General features: G+C 39.7%; 1 protein-coding gene across 16 annotated transcripts in view; it reads left to right on the top strand.

Annotated features, from left to right (window-relative positions):
* The window catches only part of LOC146499575 (ELKS/Rab6-interacting/CAST family member 1-like), a 148,573-nt gene that overhangs the window by 23,512 nt on the left and 110,622 nt on the right, over nt 1–14,439 (top strand). The gene's annotated exons all lie outside the window — the stretch shown is intronic.

The raw sequence follows: 14,439 nt of genomic DNA on the forward strand, positions 1-14,439 counted from the left end.
ACATTTTCCCTTCAGGTGGAGGAATAGAGGAAATAAACAGAGAGGAGAAGCAGAGAAGATAGTCTTTCTTTCGTGTTTCTTCTGTCATTTTTCCTTTTCTCTTTTGCCCTGGGCAGCAAAGTTGGATAGATAGAAACACAAACTGGCACTTGAGTGTATTTTCCACTTCATGAACATGGCAGTAAATCAGGCCTTCAGGTTAATGTGTAAATGGATGGTGCCACCAGAGCCGAGGTCTCTTCCCTCACTGCGGTGGAAATGTTTTTCTGAATCCTCAATAAAATACATTTATGAATTGAGAGATCACTAAATAGAGAACAAGGCACAGTTTGAATTAAAGGTAAAACATCAAACTAAGAGATATCCTTTGGACTTTAGCTTCTGTGCTGACTGATTCAAAACTTACGTTGTAATCATTCCTCAGCACTTAATGTTATTACACCTAGATTTAAGTTTTAATTTCATTACTCCGAGCTGGCACTAAGATTGTCCTCATGAGCTCAAATGAGTTCAAATCCAATAGAAACTGACGTCGCCAATTGTTTCCTGTGTTAGATTTCCATTTACTGCACAGAAAAGAAAAATGTTTCCAGTAAGAGTTTCTGTGCCAGCTGGCTGTGAAAATGCTTCGCCTGGCAATCTGTATGCTGCCGTAGATTTAAAAAAAGAGGGGGTGGATAGTGAAGAATGGATCAGGAAGAGTGGATTGAGTAAAGATGTATAAAATGTAGCGAGTCAGAGGGAGGAAATCAGGAGAGTGGAGGATAGATCAGCGTGGAAGCAGGGGGGTGAGTGGTGAAAGGAGAGATGAATAGCACAGACAAATTGGGCTGAAGATTGCAGATGAAATGTAGAGAAAGACTGATGGGTGTTGATGTGACAGGAGAGAAATAAAGACCGGACTTAAAAGTAGGTGATGAAAAAGAACGCCGGAATGTGGAAAAATGAAGGGAAATGTATGTGCATGAATAAAAAGTAAAATAAGATGCTATAGAAATAGTTGCACTGTACTACTTTCTTGTCATTACTGGCCCTTGATAAATATTTCTTTCTCAATAAACTAGACACCTGAGTCGTTGTAGCTCTCTGAGATGGGGGTGCAGATAAAACAGAAGAAGAGGAGAAATTACGGAATTATGGAAAGAGTCAAAGAGAAAAAGCAGAGCTTGAAGACAGATTTACTCTGTAAAGATTTTGTCCAGGAGTCCCACCTGCAGCCCTTCAGCCCTGTAATCTCCGGTGTCTCTTTTTCTGTTCGCTGATTCAGTCAGTCAGCTGAGTACATGTGTATTTCTGTTTGGTTAGAAATAAAAACAGAATTACTTGTTGATAAGCCGATGAAATTTCTTCTTCCTATAATTAGCTCAAGTGGCTCAAGAGTTGGCCGTTTATCTTGTAATCGGAAGGTTGCTGGTTTGAGCCCCGGCTCCGACGGTCTTGGTCGTTGTATCCTTGGGCAAGACACTTCACCCGTTGCCTACTGGTGGTGGTCAGAGGGTCTGGTGGCGCCAGTGTCCGGCAGCCTCGCCTCTGTCAGTGCACCCCAGGGCAGCTGTGGCTACAATGTAGCTGCCATCACCAGTGTGTGAATGGGTGAATGACTGAATGTAGTGTAAAACTTTGGGGTCCATAGGGACTAAGTAAAGCGCTATACAAATACAGGCCATTTATTATTTGGTTACTTTTGGTGTCAGCTCTATTTGTTATGGTAACATTGAACTATAAAGGCAATTTCTGTGATCTGGAAATATCAATACAGCAAAATCGGATGATTGAAGAGGTTATAATGAAGCCAGGGCTTTAACCAGATTAAATCGAGCGTAGCGTTTGTTCAAGCATGACATCAGGTCAAGCTCAGTTGCAATCCCAGAAGATCATCTCAACTCAGTGCTAGCTGATTTCAGCTGATGGCTCAGCTGCTACCCTTCTACACATCCTATTGGTAAACCTCACATAAATCATTGGTTTGGTTATGTTGTGCCCAAATAATAATGTCACCCACGACTCACGCGCATTTATACTCTGTGCCATATTCGCCCGCATGGTAGGTTTTGCCACTCGTCCAAAATCTCTGCAGTAGTGCTGGTAACGAAATTGAACGTGATCTGGGAATCTTTGAGCTTCTGCACTGATATGTCATTGAAGTAAAAGCTGAGTCTAAGAGTCATATACCCCTGTCTTCAGCCTTGCCACCCACATGAGGTTATAAAAATTTATAGGGACACAACCAGGCAAAATTACACCAAAGCATGATTTGTGCCTCTTCTGAGGGCATAGTATAAATGTCTCTTTAGCCTGCCAACAGATGTTGTGCATCTGTGAGCTGCTTTGCAACCCACCTCTAGCCCCACTTTTCCTTCCCTGCTGTCTCACAGTCAGTGGCATATCTGATCGGATCCAAAATGCCACAGGGAGAGTGCTACCATGAACTACAAAGAGAGATTATATTTCTGCAGTATTAACTACTCTTCACTGGCACTCTATTAAATCCAGAATGCAATTTATAATCCTTCTCCTCACATACAAAGTGAATGATCAGACCCATCGTATCTTAAAGACCTTTTAGTACAGTCTTACTTGCAGTCCATAGAGTTTCTAAAAGCACATTGTGTGGCAGAGCCTTGAGCTGTCAGGCCCGATCAGGCAACCCTGAACCATCCCATAATTATTCTGTTATTGGCTCAGGCTGCGGGGGAGACTTCACATGATGCACTAAATTTTTCTTCTCCACTCCTCACTCCCCACGTGTTTATTTGCCACTACCACATGTCATTAACTTTTGTGTTCTCTCATCTATAGTTTGTGTTTTGTCCTCGTCTCTCTGCAATCTCCTTTTTTCTTTCTCTTCCCCCTCACCTCCCAACCGGTCATGGCAGAGGGCTGCCCCTCCTCGAGCCTTTTTCCTTTGTTTGGAGGGCTTTTCCTGTTAAAAGGGAATTCTTTCTTTTCATAATCTCCAGGAGAATGCTCACAGCAGATCTTCAGATTGTTGAAGGGTTTTTTTTTTGCAAAATGAAGCTCCATAAGTGTTGTTTTGATTTGGTGCTTTATGAATAAAACTGAATTGAACTGATCATCTGTTCTGCTCTGTTTTCACTGCCATACGCTTGCCATTTATAGACATAGAAGGGGACATGTGTTGCAGATGGAAATATCAATCTCTTTTTCACTATAGTGGTTGATATTGAAAGCTGTTCATTTGGAAATAAGCACAGCTAGTGTAAATGCAGGAGAATTTCATAATAAAAGCAGTATGTTAAATTGGGTTTCATACCTGATCTCATAGTTTTCCTTTGGTTTATATTCCAAATAGTTTTGTGCAGTTTAAGGGACTGTATTTAACCATATGTCCGATTTTTTGGGGAGATTGTGGCTCAAGAGTTGGGCGTTTGTCTTGTAATCGGAAGGTTGCCGGTTTGAGCCCCGGCTCCGACACTCTGTCCGGCAGCTTCGCCTCTGTCAGTGCGCCCCAGTGTGGCTACACTGTAGCTTGCCATCACCAGTGTGTGAATAGGTGGATGATTGTGTATAGTGTAAAGCGCTTTGGGGACCTTAGGACCAAGTAAAGCGCTATACAAATAGAGACCATTTACCATTTTTTTGTGTCTTTAATTTAACAAGTACAATACACATTTTGCAGTTTCAAGAACATTATTACAGATGGTCAAAAACTAACAAATAAGACGTTGCTTCTGGAAGATTTTCTTTAAACGCAGTGGGGAGATTGATGCTTGACTGAGAGGATCTGTGATACAGGGTGCTTGTGGAGAAGACAGCAGGCAGGGCCAGTAAAGTTTTAAAAAGTCACTTCTCCACATGCAGTGATGATGATATCTTTGTCTCTATCCTCTCTCCTTCTGTTGTTTGCAGTCTGTGCCTTTTTCCATCCTCTGCATGTGGACTCATGACTCATTATTACTGTTTTTTTCTGTGTGTGTGTGTGTGTCTGTGTATGCATGCTGTCATTTTGCATGTGCAGGTTTATGTACTTGTGTCAGACGGTCGCACCTTCTACCTTTTGAAGTCAAATAAATAAAACACTATTGCTGCAGTTATCCCAGCATTTGTGTGTCCTCCAATTATTGTGGTGGGAGAATTTTGTGTGTGTGTGCGCGCGTTTTTCACACACAAATGCTCATCAGTAACAGATGGTCCCCAAACCTGTGTGTTTATTTAGTGAGGATGGAGAGATAGGTGAGAGAGAGGGATGAAAGGAAGAGGGAATAAAGTAAATACAGAGAGTGATAGCAGGGCACCAAAAACAGATGGACAGAGGAGAGGACGACAAAGGTAACAAAGTGTGGGCTAGAAAGCACAAGAAGGGTTTATATGCATGTAGAGAGTAAACTGTAACTGAAAACAGAGCAAGACAAGCGAGAGAGAAAAGGGAGGAGACTTGTACACTCAGGAGTGTTATAAAACTTTAACTTCAACACAGAGACACGGTCAAACAGCACTCTTTCCCCATGGTTTTCTTTTCAGAAAGACCCAGTGTTCGTTTTACAGTGGAAAGACAGAACGATCTGAAACTGAAAAGAAGCACAGGGTCGGTTTTCTCTGCTTTCACACAAGGCTGTGATTTTGCGAATTTTCCCTCTCACTTACTCTCTCTGCGTTTTTGTGTATGTGTGTCCCTGCGGTAGCCATGGCTTTCCTTATAAGGAGTGAGTTTGGGAGAAGTTGATGGGGGAATGGACAGAATTACAGTACAGTCACTCCCCCCACGTTTTCTTCTGCTGCTTGTCTTTTTTCCCTTCAGTCTGCTAAAGTCCTATATGATTGAGCTTCTCTTCTCTTCTCTTCTCTTCTCTTCTCTTCTCTTCTCTTCTCTTCTCTTCTCTTCTCTTCTCAGAAGCTACTGATTAGGGTCAACATATAACACATATATATACTCCTGCCTTTTCTGTCTTTTCTGTCACACATACTTATTTCCGTCCTCATTTTTTCCTTTTTCTTTTTTTAATAGATGCATGTAATAATGCTGTTTTTGCATTCTCGTGTGTCTTCCAGCCATTCTTCTTCTTTGCATTTTATTTCATCCTCTTCATTATGTTCCACCACCTTTATCCTCAGAGAAAGAAGAGAGGGAGTGTGTTAATCTGCCTGTCGTCTAATGCCTGAGTGGGCGATTCTTTCAAACTGCTCACGGTCATTACACACACACACGCATGCACACAAACACACACACATACACACAGCATGACCGCTGCCTCCAACATTATGTTGTCTCCTGCATATGTGTGTATCTCTGCGTGTGGGCATTATCATGCGTCCATCCTAATGTGTGTGTGTGTGTGTGTCGTGTATACATGTTTCTGTCACAGTGTGTCTCTTCGTTAAGGGGGAAGCATGACTCACCCAATGAGTGCAGAATAAGCGAGGGATGAGACGGAGGAGTAATAACGAAGGGATGGTTAATATTGAACGACAGATGAGCGGTGGCCGGAGGGAGGGATGATGTTGGATGGAAAAATTGTGACTATGCGCACAAATGGATTTTCTTTTCTCCTCTAACCATGAATAGGAATTATGTAGACTGCTCATTAGATTACAAGACATCATTAATTTATTTGTCTATGATTTTTTTTTAATCGACTCATTCATGTTCTGTTTTAAGCAATAAATGATATTTCAGTATGCAAACATACAGCACCAGTGTATCCTACTAAATTTTACTTTCTTTTGCAAAAATTTGGTTCCAGTAATTTTTCTAGTATTTGGAAATTTGGTCTCTACCTTGCTACAAGTGCCCTCTGTCGTTTGTGTCATGGGAGGGGTCACCCTCACCCTCACCAGTTATGCTAGTAAGACAGGTTTTAAATAATCAGGTCCTATGTAATCTTGAAGACCTCATATTACCAGCTCCCAGTTTGGATTCAGGAGACAGAAATCCTTTTAAAATTAGGCTTAAAACTTCCCTTTTAGACAAATCTTATAATTTGGGCTGGATCAGGTGACCTTGAACCACTCTAGTAGGCCTAGGTTGCTGGGGGCTTTGGGCGATGAACTGAGTGTTTCTTCTTCACTTACCTCTTTTCAGTTCTCTTTGCCTTTACACATCACTTTGCATTTAATCATTTTTCTGTCTCCTTCTCCTCAACCCCAACTGGTCGCAGCAGATGGGTGGCACTCACCTAGTCTGGTTAAAATGAATTTTTCTTTCCCACTGTTACCAAGTGCTTACTCATAGTGGGGCTTGTCTGATATATGTTATTGTATGGTCTTTACCTTACAATATAAGCCACCTTGAGGTGACTGTTGTGATTTGGTGTTATACAAATAAATTCAAATAGAATAGAATTGAACATTTTGATACTTTTGCTAAAAAATACATAACCTGACACCCTTGGATCTGGTAAAAGAGCAAATGAAAATCACAGGTGATAGTCTATGTTCTGCTTAGAACATTCCCTGTGTGTTTAATCTATGCTGTTATATTTTTAGAGGTTGTGATTTTATGTAAACTTGGCTTTTTGAGTAACTGATGCGTGTAACAAGTGCTGATGTGCATGTAAATGCAGTCATGACAGCCTCTATAGATAATATTTACAGTAATAATGACATTTAAGGAGTTGACTACTCTCACACTAAACATTTCAAACCACTGTCCTCCAATGTAGGGCTGTGCGATATGACCAAAATCTCATATCCCGATATAAGAATTCTATCGTCCGATAACGATATAAATCACAAAAATGTAACATTTTCTGTAAATTCTGTGAATCTCGAGCAGCTCGACTTGCGGGAAGTGTTTCCAGCTGCGTCATGTAGCTGGAGTCGAGTGATTTAACAGATGCATGAAACGATACATTTTTAGACATAAGTTGTAACGGCCGCCGTTTTAAAAAACTTCCAAAAATGGCCACCCCCTGTTTACATTTACAAAATGCTATAAAATTCATATATATTAAGAAAAATTTCCACTTTTTTTGACATGATTTTTTTAGATTAGTATCAGCGCTGTTCATCAAGACCAAAATTTAATTCAAATCCAGACTTTTAACCCTTTAAATCACAGTTAAATTACATAATTTTAATGATTTACAAAGGGATAAAAGCATAAAATCCCCATTCTTTTACTAAATAATACATGCAAACTGATTTATTTTCTAACCATGATGGAGGTTAGATGCATAGCAATAATTAAAAGTATCAATGAGTTTTATGTATCTTTGGTTTTTGTGCAGTGACAGAAAACAAAAAAAAATCCTCTCATTTTGTTCGTGGCCAAAAATGACCACCCATGTTTACGTTTTCAAAATACTATAAAATTCATATATATTAAAACATTTTTCTACTTTCATTGACTTGATTTTTTAGATTAGTATCAGTGCTGTTCATCAAGACAAAAAATTTAATTCAAATCCAGACTTTTAACCCTTAAATACCAGTTAAATTACATAATTTTAATGATTACAAAGGGATAAAGGGATAAAGGGATAAAAGCATAAAATCCCCATTTTTTTTCTAAATAATACATGCAAACTGATTTATTTTCTAACCATGATGGAGGTTAGATGCATAGCAATAATTAAAAGTATCAATGAGTTTTATGTATCTTTGGTTTTTTGTGCAGTGACAGAAAAACAAAAAAAAACCCTCTCATTTTGTTCGTGGCCAAAATGACCACCCATGTTTACGTTTTCAAAATACTATAAAATTCATATATATTAAAACATTTTTCTACTTTCATTGACTTGATTTTTTAATTAGCACCAGTCCTAGTCATGAAAACCAAAATATAATTAAAATTTAGATATTATACGCTTTGAACTGGGTGTGTTCCCAATCAGCCAGAGTTCACACCCAGTTTCACACCTTGGCTCAGGCGATTAGAGGATCATCAGGGGTCCCTTTGTCCCTCTTGGGGGGGGACACTCCCACCTTCTTGCCATATTGCCAGAATAAATGGTCTGGAAGCTGTTAGGTTTACTTACAGCAGTAGCAACGTCTGCACCTGCATAAACTCCAGGACACGTTTACAAACAGTGTTTGTTGTTGTTTGCGCTGCAGCTGCAGGTTTGAACTGTGCAAAATGTCCTGTGATTGGGGTTTTTTTTTTTTTGTTTTTGTTTCTAGAGTTAATATTTTGGGTATGGTCTCTTTTTATGAAAAATACAAGAGTAAAAGTGCTTTTCACATGTGCTTAAAGCTAAGTTTGACTGGGAACCTCAAAGCTCAATATCCTGCATCCACAGGAATTCACTGCAGCCTATGTAATGTTTGATGCGTCATTATTTATTCCAGTCTATCTTGCAAATACATGTTTGTGCTGCAATGTCATGCACAAACACAAACTATCAGATCCTTAAGACCAAACCTATGTCAAAATTGTTTCATTATATTGGTCCATTGGAGTGTGGTAAACCATCAACCCCACCTAGTGGAAACCAAGAATATTACATGAAATTGCTTGCTTGGCAGAAAATGGCCCAAGGATGTCATGTGGTAGAAAAAATGAAAAACTACAATTTTCATGTGTTGAGTTTAGAATGAAAGCAATTTACCTAAATTGCATGCTATAGTACTGCCAGTAACAAGGAATCAAAAAAGGTGGTTATAATGGGTTTCAATTGGCCAAAAATGGCCACAATCAGTAAAATGGGAACAATTTGGTGTATAGTGAATATTATTGACATTATTAAGGAGCTGATGTTGAAAAATAAAAAATTTTAATAAAATACACACCTTTGGAAAGTTTCATTCCATTTGCATTAACAGAACAAAAATGGTTGAAAACCGAAAAGTGAAGTGGCCCAAAATGGCCAGGTAGAAACCAGGGGTTAAGAAATTAATATAGCCACTACAGTGACCATCAAAACGATGAAAAATATTGCCGTAAACAGTTTATTTTGCGACACCACGAAACAAACGATAGTATAAAATGAAACGATAGACGTTTTTATATCGTCATCCGATATATATATAGTTATATCGAACAGCCCTACTGTAGAATCCATAAGTGGATTCTATCTGATTTATACATTTCATATGCATTTCATATGCAGCTTCAGCTCCTCTGAGGTAGAGATTTATCATCTTGATTTGTCATCTCATGTTTTTTGTCCCCGTTTAGATTTTCTTCTTTTCTTCGCTCTTAGGTGAGTTGTTTTTGCAAAGAAGAAAGAAAGAAAACTGATGCAAAGTGAAAGTAAAAAATTTACTTATTTTCAGTAGCCATGACGTGTTGCTTTGAGTAAAGTTTCTTTTACTTCGTGATTCTGACCATACGCTCAAACCGAGTCAGTGTACATGTATGCATGTTTGGTGCATACGCCCCCATTCCCATGAGAAATCAGGAAATATTTGACAGGGTCAAAGGTGATAGGCACAGATGACTCAGCAGAAACTGAGAAGAAAAACAGAACTTTCTCTCTCTCCTCCATCTGTTTCTAACAAACACAGTTAACACTATGTTTTCTCCCTTTTCCCTTTCTCCTTATCTCCCACTCTGCTTGCTTTATTTTCTTCTTGCTTCCTATGATATTTCCCTCCTTTCTCCCTCCCTTTCTCCTGTTCTGGCATTTCTCAGCACTGCATTCCAGCTGTGTGCGCGTTAGGGGGAAGGCAGTAACACAAACTCTGCGCGCATGTGTGTGAGTGTGTGCGCGCTCTGTTTCTGAATTGTTTGTGTGTAAACTTTGTGCTTCTGTATGTTCATACTGTATATGGTTGACTTTAATGGAGAGGCACATGGATTCGCATTTGCGTGAGGATGACTGTTTCCATGACTCTGACATGCTTCTGGGTGCTTGATGTGAGTGTGTGTACGTGTGTGTGAATGTGATGCATGGGTTCGTTTTATTAATGCTTGAATAGCACATGAAACACAGTACATACTATTCAGTATTATAATAATGAGCATAGTTATTTGTGTTTTTCTCTTCTATTCCCTTTGGCATGCCAGCTTTCCCTTGTATTCCTAATGTTGCCCCCAAGTAGTTATCCTGTCATAAGATACACTCAAACTGACATTTTATTAGGAACAATTTGGCCCTTTTTCCTTCTGAACTACCATAATTCTGAATGACATAGATTTTTCTCCGTATTGATACAGTAGCATCACACAGTTGCTGCAGATTTGTTGGTTGCGTATCTATAATGCAAGTCAGCTGTTCCACCACATCCCAGAGGCACTCTCTGGGTCTGAGACCTGGTGACAGTGGGGGCCATTTGAGTACAGTGAACTCAATGATATAAGTTCGGAGGCGTGGGACATTATCCTGCTGGGAGCAATCATCAGAAGATCGGTGCACTGTAGTGATAAAGGAGTGGACATGGATAACAACGATATTGCAGCCTGACTCGCTGATGCAAGGCAGGATGGTGGTGTAGATGTTTACGCTAAATTCTGACCTTACCATCTGAATCTCGCAAGAGTAATCAAGACTCATCACACCAGGCAGTGTTCCTCCAGTCTCCAGCGTGTGCAAAATGCCACAGTTTCCTGTTCTTAGCTGATAGAAATGGCACTCAGTGTGGTCTTCTGCAGCTATAGCCATGCTTCAAGGTTGTGTTGCATACCTTGGCTGCATTTAGTAGTTATTTAAGTTACTGTTAACTTCCTATTAGCTGGAAGCAGTCTGGCCATTCTTCTCTTACCTCTGACGTCAACAAGGTATTTTTACCCAGAGGACCACCGCTCACCGCTCTTTTTCTGATCTCTGTAAGCCCTAAAGATGGCTGTATGGAAATTTGTGTTAACCTGCAGCTGAACAGGTGTACCTAATGAAGTGACCAGTGAGTGTATATATCAGTTAATTTGTAGGTTACCATTATTTGCCAAAGCAATTTATATAGCAGAATTAAATCACTAAGGTGTTTAAGATATGATAATTAAAAATTGTTATGTGTCTTTTGAGCAACTAATCAATCAGTTAACTTAGTGTGAACTCTTTATTTAAAGCAGTTGAAGCTATGGTGCATTTTTATTGGATATGGGTGGGTCATTGTTTGCATGTCAGAGGTAGGAATTAGAGTTGGGATGGAGGAAGGAGGATTAAACCAGAGAAAGAATATTTGAGTGAGGAAAGGGATGCTTTCTGTCACTCTCTGTCTGGCTCTAAATCTTCAGGGGAGTCCTGGAAATGTCAGCCTCAGCCGTCAGATGTGTGTGCATGTGAGGAGCTCTTGTATGAGTCAGCAAACCGACCCACACATGGCGATACGATAAAGAGAGAAAATGATCAAGACAATAAAGATGTTCACCATCTTTAATTTGGTTCAATACAAATGCATAAATTTGAAACAAACCAGAAGAGATGCTGCGCTGGCTCTCGTGTGACATAAAGCAGAGTACAGACAGTTGCTACAGTATTATCTCATTACCTTTTATCCAATTTTTTGTGTCTGTTTATACGAGTATACACTATGTTTGTGATCACTATCAGCTGCTATTTCCTTTCCCTTTCTTCTTTCTCTTCTTTTATATCTAAGGATTGTTTCTTTTTGTCTCCTCACTAATCATTTTTTCCTTTTTGCTTGAAACGTTTCCCTTTTCTTCGTCAGTGTTCAGCAATCATAGCTGCAGGGGAGCGAGAGCATCTCATCTTTTCTTCTTTTTTAATAACCTCTCCTGTTTACTTCTGCTCTCACTCATGTGCATCTCTCTCAGCGCTTTGGTACCTGTATTATTTTTATCTCTGGAAATACTCCATGACTAGTGTTGCGATGACCTGGCCGCTGTTCAGGTTGTTTGTGACGCATTTTAAAACAGCCTGGGGACATCAGTGTGACATCAGTGTGACATCACACACACACACACACACACACACACACACACACACACACACACACACACACACACACACACACACACACACACACACACACACACACACACACACACTTTTATAATGTGCTGCTTTTGTGTGACTAAGAGGTAGCCATGTCACATCATCTCCTGTCATGATGGCTGTGATACTTACCTGACAGGAAACTTTTAGAACACATTACAGAGATGACACACATATATTACCTCAGTTGGTCTGTCAGCTACTCACATGTTGGATAAGTTGATCTTGACCTATTTTGTGCATGGTTTTGAATAAAAATCTAATGATTTACTTTGGGATTTCTTCATTTGACACACTGCAGTTTATTAATTACAGATACATTTTTGAAGATGTTAAAGGTCCACCCACACTTTTAGTATGAAGAACAACTTTATTACATGGCCTTCATAGGGACACTAATAAAGTCGATCCTTACACTACAAGTGCTGCTGACGCTTTAAGCTCGTCAGACTTTATGCTCTTCTCTTTGAAGAAGGTGAAGTGTTGCTTGAAGCCTCTTCTCTGTTTCTAAGATACACTTTTTCAAGCCTTCTATGCTCTTCCGAAAACTGTAAACACACAATTTTCAGAGTACATCTGCAAAACATTGGACTCTTTTGATAAAACTTAACAATCAAATTATAGCTTGGTTGATTTATCCTCAAAGGATCACACACAGCCTGTAAAAGCAATAAACTACTGAGCATTCATTACACAAAATACCAGAAAAATGTAAAAATGGCACCACAGAAAAAACTCTCTCACACACACATATCCATCCACCCATCCATCCATCCATCCATCCATCCATCTATCCGTTCATCCATCCATCCATCCATCCCTCTTGTTCTCCTTATCAGTTGGGTTGCTGTGACAGCAGGCTTAGCAGGTTATTCTACCTGCCCTTCTACCCAGCCACACTTTGCAGTTTCTCCTAGGGGATCCTGAATTATTTCCTGAGATAAACAGTATAATCTGCAGGTTGTGTCTTCTCCCAGCTAAGTGTACCTGGAAGACTACCAAAGGAAGGTGACCAGGAAATGTCCTTGTCAAGATACCTGAATCACCTCAAGTGCTCCTTTTGACATGTAGGAGCAGTGGCTCTATTCAGACATCTCTCTGGATGTCCGAGCTCCTCCTCATCGCATCTCTAAGGCGGAGCACAGCCACCCTACAGAGGAAGCTCTGCTGATATCCACAGCCTGATTTTTTGCAGTCATTTTTAGATTTAATAACCACAAGACAGGCTTGGGACACATATGAACTGGTAAATTGAAAGCTTTACCTCTCAGCTCAGTGCTCCCTTAGACGCGACAATCGTGCAATTCTACAAAAATAACATACACATGCACGCAGGATATAGGAAATATTCAAGACTGTGGTAAATCTGCTGAGACTGGGTTTTATTATTTGTCCTGCTTTACTCATACTCATGGAAAAATATAAAATGAAATAGTCCATATTCAGGTTTCACATGCATTTTAGGGCTCATAAGACCTGTCCATGTCTATCATTGTGAATGAATGTGTTTGTTTTGACATTTTTCTCACACAGCATAATTTTGCATAAAGAATTCAATGAATCCTGTAAACATTACAGAATGTTGCATGAGAAAGATGTGAAAGTAGCTTCTGCTATGAGTAAGAAGAAGCTACTTTCAGCTGCTCCTTTATTCACGAGGGGTTTTCACAGCCTGCATCTTTTATTTGGCAGATTTTTAAACCAGATGCCCTTCCTGACACAACCCCAAAGGGATTCATGTCTCCTCTCAGGGCTGTAAACCACTACACTATGGAGCCACACCACAATCACAATATGTCATCCATCACCATTCCAAGAACAGGAACACAGCCTGTCACCGCGGCTCAAATGTTAGCTCCTCTGCTTCTCAGATTATTTCCAGCCATTCTTGTTATAGATTCTTATCTCACCTTGCTGACTGTGCACAGGCACATAATTGGTAAGTGACATCAGAAGTAAGAAGGAATAGTGTGAGGTAGTTGTGTTTAAGAAATGAAATCACTGTGCAAAATCTTTTAACTGAGTTTAGAGTTTTGCAGTAAGTGTGAAAATGATGTGATCATTTAATATATTTATTAAATTATTTAACTGCACAAGAAATGGTGCATTCCAGTTCCAGTTCAGAGAATTATAGTTTTGGGTTGTTTTATTAACAGTTTATAAAACTTGTAATATGCCTTTAAAAATGAGCAATCCCATTAGGGACTCATTAATTCAGCTTTTCTTTACCTTTTAATTCCTGATCCCTCACTGATTACATTGAGTTAAACAAAACATGAGGCAACATTTTACTACACGACTACTGCTTGTGCATTTCTGATTGGTGCATTCCTGCTGACAATCTTGACGCAAACAACTAAAAACCTTAGCAAACAGCAAAGGTCCACAGTCTGGTTAAAACTGCCTGCTCTGTTGCATTTGTTTATCCTTATCAGACTTGCAATGACAACAGGATGAGCACAGCAGGCCAAAGGTCTTTGCTTTGCACTGGTGAGCCCCAAGAGCTCCTGGGTCACCCTGGAGATACTGTATAATCCCTTCCAACATGTTTAAGGCATGAGGTCAGACTTCTTAAAAAGGAGGTGGAAAAACAACACGGAGCTGCTGATAAAAAGCCAGTGTTACAGCAGCAGATGTCCCAGTA

This window comes from Neolamprologus multifasciatus, chromosome 17, assembly GCF_963576455.1.
Source record: "Neolamprologus multifasciatus chromosome 17, fNeoMul1.2, whole genome shotgun sequence".
NCBI lineage: Eukaryota > Metazoa > Chordata > Actinopteri > Cichliformes > Cichlidae > Neolamprologus > Neolamprologus multifasciatus.